Source organism: Taudactylus pleione, unplaced genomic scaffold (genome assembly GCF_031769625.1).
Source record: "Taudactylus pleione unplaced genomic scaffold, aTauple2 ptg000235l, whole genome shotgun sequence".
Taxonomy (NCBI): Eukaryota; Metazoa; Chordata; class Amphibia; order Anura; family Myobatrachidae; genus Taudactylus; species Taudactylus pleione.
In genome coordinates this window covers 2,559,840-2,565,839 of record NW_028284637.1, presented here as the reverse complement: position 1 = coordinate 2,565,839, position 6,000 = coordinate 2,559,840, and the positions used below count along the sequence as shown (strand labels likewise).

General features: G+C 45.4%; 1 protein-coding gene across 1 annotated transcript in view; it reads left to right on the top strand.

Annotated features, from left to right (window-relative positions):
• Positions 1-405: 405 nt before the first annotated feature.
• TASP1 (taspase 1) overlaps positions 406-6,000 on the top strand; it is a 191,395-nt gene continuing 185,800 nt past the window's right edge. Inside the window, exon 1 of the mRNA XM_088479452.1 lies at positions 406-518. The gene's annotated coding sequence lies outside the window, so the exon portion shown is untranslated. The remainder of the gene's footprint in view (positions 519-6,000) is intronic.

The window sequence follows — 6,000 nt, the reverse complement described above, 5'->3', positions numbered from 1 at the left end:
AGTTGATAATTTATGCACGCCCAACGTTCAAACACACTGGCACGCCTGCATTTCGCCGACCACCCCTGTTACATCCCCCAAACGGCACTTATTGACAATCACTCTGCGATGTGTCTGCGTAGTCACTGTGATTGCAGTGGCTGGTTCACACACACGCGCATTGCAATGCATACGCATGCGGAACAATCGCCCAACTGCGTGCGTAATCACAATTGCGATACCACATCACAGAGAACTGCACATCCCAGCATGTCCTGCTACTACATGCTGAGACGTGTAATTTCACAGCAGCTGAAGTCAGTGCCACAGTGGATGGTCAGACAGCGTGGACTGCAGGGACAGGATAGTGACAGTCTACCTGCACTCGGGTCACTGCACACGGTCACATGGCCGGCGGCGCACCAATCAGCAGCACGCATGCGCAGGGAGCTGCCCGGCTCCGGTGCGGTGCTGCTGGGAGAAGGGGCCTGCCGCTGCAGCCGGGGCCAGAGATTTCAGCACCGGTTACGTTACAACAAGTGAGTGTGTGCAATAAGCATCACCCCATCCCTCCGCTGGCTGGAACCCGCACCGGCGCCTCTTCTTATTAACATGGCCTGGTGCTCCCTGCAGACAGATACAGTGCACAGCTTACTGACTTGTCTGCTGTGCTAAAACTACAACTCCCAGCATGCCGTGGCATCACTTCTCAGGTGGCATTACACTGGGAGTTGTAGTTGCACATTTGTTGAGATGCAGATTGAGTGTACCCTCCAGTGCCAAATCAGCCTACGCACTCTGCTGAGTTGTATGCAATATATACACTTGTCTCCAATGCTTGTGCATGTGTGTGCCATTCACTTTTCATTCTAAAGTGCATTTGTTACCCAGGGCAGCATAACTCCTACAGTCTGGCTATGATCACCTGGGGCTTGTCTGCTGTTGTGGAACTACAACTCCCAGCGTGGTGGTTTACGTGCAAATGCTGCAGAGTTGCAGATTGTCGTGGCGTGCTGCATGAGCCATACTGTTTGAGCGCCGCAGGGGTTGATGTTAGATCCAAATTTTCTGACGTCCCATCCATATAACCGTGACGGCAGGGCCGGTCAGCTACCAGTGTTACTATCCACGTGGGCTTAGAGTGGGAGAATAACCTGTGGCGAGCGAAGCCAACCTGTGGCCCCCTGTTCTGACCGTTGCTCCTCCCCCTGTTGTCGCGAGTCACGTGGTGGTGACGGCAGAGGTCCTGTAGCCCACTTCACTTTAGACTTAACCACACTGCAGGCTGGCAGTGTTTTGCTCTCCAGCTGTAGTGGAACAAGTCTATTCTGCATGGGAGTAAAGGCCCCCATACATCAGCAATTGACTGCAGCAATCGTGCAATTTGCAATCGATTGTGTATAAAAATCTTTCCCTTTTTCAATTCATTGTGGCAATTCTGCAATCTTCAATTGATTGAAAAAGGGAAAGATTTTTATATACTAACGATTGCAAATTGCACAATTGCTGCAATCAATTGCTGATGTATGGGGGCCTTAAGGTGTAGAGTTATGAAACCAACATCTAGCAAACACAGCTGCTCCAAAAGATTGGTCACACCTGGTCAGATGGCACGTCTGATTTTTCCACTTGCCCTCATAGAGATGCGAAGGTAACTGAAGAAGGTTCCTTACCGTAATAAGTGCCGATGTGCGCTGATGGATGTTGTAGAGAACTTAATTCCCCCCGCTGAATGTTTCAGCGGAACGATGTTCGCACAACCTCTGTGGGATACATACTTAAATTTAACAAGCTGAAAATAAAATAAATCTTTGAATAGGGAATGTGTACTTAATAACGTTTTGGTGGAATTTCTTATCGCCAGCTATGGGTCTATCTTTTTGTACCTTTAGGGGTAAATTTACTAAAGTGAGATTTTTTAGAAGTGGAGATGTTGCCCATAGCAACCAATCAGATTCTAGCTGTTATCTAGAAGGTACTAGTTAAATGTTAAGTAGAACCTGATTGGTTGCTATGGGCAACATTCTAAAAACTCTCACTTTAGTAAATTTTTCCCTTAAGGAGCCTATCATTTAGATGAGTTTTTGAACGATCTGACCAAAACCAAGAGTTTTTGGTCGGAACATTCAGAAAGTTGTGTAATGGATAGCCGGCAAGGACCAGCGATGCGCGTGCACGCTGGGTCCTTGCAGACACTGACTATCTGTGGAACATGCTCGTCAAGCTGACGACGATCATCAGGTTCCACATGTTCACAGATAGGAGGTCGGTCTCCTGCACTGAATGACGTTCAGGACCTAGGTGACCTGAAGGACTGAACGCTAGTCGTACAGTTTTCCAGGTTGCCTAATGGATAGGCCCCTTTAGAGTTTATTTCCCACTTTTACCTGCAGAACTCTTCCGGGTCAGAAATTTATTTTTAGACCTCCCTGTATGCATTTCATGTTTGAAATCTCCCAACAGATTGTCAGTAATAGTACTGTCTGGGGACTGTGCAGGCCGTTCCAAGTCTTTAATCTTTCATTCCTGTAAATTTTTCATTGTTGATTTTGAGGTATGTTGGATCGTTGTCATGTTGAAATAGCTAGTCTTAAGCTGGGCATCCACTATACAATTTTCTGTCAGATATCTGTCCAATCTGGCTGGTTGGAATGAAAACCTGGTAATGTATGGGAGCAAATGACAGTCGATCATATGGTTTTAAACACTGAAAAAAGGACAAAAAAATTATTCAAATTGGTTAAATTTGTTTGTTTTAACCAATTTGTCTGAACGACCATTTCTGTCTGTTTTCCAGTGTTTGTGAGCAAATGGACGACTGTCATTTGCTCCTATACATTAACAGATTTTCATTCCAACCAGCCAGATTAAACAGATATCTGACAGAAAATTGTATAGTGGATGCCCAACTTTACATTTCTCCAGTGACATTGGCTTCTAAGATTTGTCGTTACTTAGTTGAATTAATTTTTCTTTCCACACAGATAGTATAGTCTGTGTGCACTGCCTGCCCCATTACCCAAAGCATAATATAATCCACCATGGGGTTTATTGGTTGGTGTTCTTTTTTTCAAAAGCTTCACTTGTCCAGTTATTATTATTATTATTAGTATTATTATTATTCTTTATTTATATGGCGCCACAAAGGTTCCGCAGCGCCTTACACAGTACATAAATGAGCACACAAGAAAAACAGTTAATAGTAATACAAAACAATGCAGGACAAGGTTATAAACTCAGCTGCAAAACACAAGCAGCAGGACATGAGCAACAAGGTGTTAGGTGCCGTTGTGGGGAGTTAGGAGTAAATTATACTATAAGTAGGGGGAGGAGAAGCACATGAAGGATGAGGGCCCTGCTCGTGAGAGCTTACATTCTAAAGGGGAAGGGCAGACAGACAGGGGCGACACAGAGGGGTAGATAGTGAGGAAGGAGCAGTGGGTTAGGATATGTGCTGCGGAATGTGTGTGTATAAGATGACCTGATGTTATGTAAAAATTAAGTCCTTCATACATCTATCTCTATGACAGAAAATAGATTGTTTGTGTTATTTAAATGAGAGATGTACAAAATAAAGTAGTAGCACTTTAATTGTTGTGTGTTACATTTTAGCATCTATATACAGCCTGACAAAAAATGCAGCTATTATGGGACTGTCCTGCCATCCTAAAACAGTAGTGACTACTTTAGTCCCAGCTGCTGGGTGCTATGCCATGCTCCTGTGAGTGGGTGCATCTCACATACTAGACCCACTCACAAATGGGTGCAGCCATACATGATGTGGTCCCACATGATGTTGCAGTACCTGGGCCCAGAATTTCTCTTGGCAGCCCTGGAGGTGACAGACAGAACCAGGAGGGAATGGGGCTTAGTGGTGGGGTAACAAGGCCATGGAGGGAGGTAGTTGAGAGTGGAGGGACAGTAAAAGTGGGGGAAAGAAGCAGAGGGTTGGAAGCAGACTGATGAGAGAAAAAAAGGGGTAACAGCAAGTGGAGGAGACAGGAGGGGGAAGAGAGGGATGGATAAAGTAGAGGATTATGTGGACATAGAATATGGGGGTTGTGTGAAGTAAGGGTGTTCATGCTGTGGACAAGGTAATAATTGAGATGTAAACTGGAGTGTAGGGTGTGAGATATAGAGACAGTGTGGATTAAAGTTGTTAAATGTTCAAAAATACATGTAAAGAACAGTGCTGCTAATGTATGAGCGCAGCTCCAAAAGTGATATATAAAGGAGAGGTGTGTGAGTAGTGGGTGCAGTTGGAATCGGTTATGGGATCCCGGCTGTCAGAATCCCGACACTAGCATACCAACACGGTATACTAACCCTCCCTCTTTTGTGCCTAAACTTAACCTCCCCCCTAGTGCCTTAACTTAACTTCCCCCTCCCCGCACTCTAAACCTAACCATCCCCCCTTAGTGCCTAACCTTAACCCCGCACCCTAACCCCCCCCCCACCCCGCTACTTACCTTCGGTATCCCGGTGGTCAGAATGTCGGCGCTGAGATTGTGATAGGCGTCGGAATTCCCGCGCCGGTAATATCAGTGCTGGCATCGCGGTCGCCGGGATACAGACTTTACCGTCCAATTATATCATTCTGGATGTGGACAAAAACTTGTTTGTGTTTTTTGTTTCAGTCTATAGCTCATAGTTCCAAAAACAAACAACATTTTTTATCTGGATTACCTGTGAATTGTTTTATATACTTCAGCAGTCGATTTTTGCCCATGCTTGTCTAGCCTCTCAAATTACTGGGACTTCCACCTTAGGAAACGCTCCTGAATCCTGCCCACTTTCTTAGTGAAATTGCATGTGGCAGTGGCTTGTGTGTTTCCACAATTCGATGCATTACATCATGGGGCCGGTACCATGATTATGCAAATCGCATCTGGGAGCTTACCTGAGTTTTTTGGGGTCTTCCAATGCTGAATAGATATTTATTGCGATCTTCAAAAGAGAACAATCACATGTGGTGTAGTATGTAAATATTGAAAGGGGAGCAATGAATGAATTAAGAGGGTAATGGCCTGGTACTCATGCAAAGACAAAGTGGATATCTCCAAAAGAATAAAGGAATGTTAGTTCAGCTGAAGAGCTGCTGTTGTTTGGGCTCTCAATTCCGGAGAGCATGATCTGAAGATCAGAATGGGGTCCTCCGAAGCAGATGGTTCAGCATTGTTTGGCTCCCCCACGATGATTGAGTGTTATGGCCCTGTCTGTAGATTACTTACACTAGTATTGTTTTGTTTTCCTCACAAAGCATATTCTGCCTTTAGTTATTTAGTATGTTGAAAAGAAAGGAGCTTGGTTGGACATTTTATTGGAGAAGAGGGAGAGAGCTGAGCCAGACATGTTATTGTGGGCAGGGTGAGACATGACATTGAGGGAGGGGGTGAAGTCAGGCATTATACTGAGGGAGGGGGAGGGGATGGTGGGGTGGAGTCAGGTATGTCTCATGAGACAAGGGGAGGGGACTTCAAATGGGTACACACTTCCCCTACACTAGATGGTATGTCGTCTGATCAGAGCGATATATCGGGTACAACGTCTATAGTGTGTACCCATAATATGCGCACCCCCGCGGGCTGCTAGCAACATCACCCGTCAACCCTGCTGCAGGGCCGACGGGGAATGTCGATAACGATACCAGAATGTAAGCTCTTACGAGCAGGGCCCTCTACCCTCTTGTGCTTCTCCCTACTTTAGTTTCATCTACTTCTTACTCACCACTAGGGCACCTAACACTTGGTTGCTTATGCTCTGTTCTTATTTGGGTGTTATGGTCGCTAATGTAGCAATATATATTATCCATGTCCTGTAGTGTATTGTTCTGTAAGTCGCTTGTCTACAACTTATTTATGTACTCTGTAAGGCGCTGCGGAACATTTGTGGCGCCATATAAATAAATGATGATAATAATAATAATAATGCTGCAGAATGCAGCATGATTCGTAGCTCGCCCGCGTCGGACCCGGCATCGGCAAGTGTGTATGCACTTGCCGCATGCAATGTCCCGTCGCT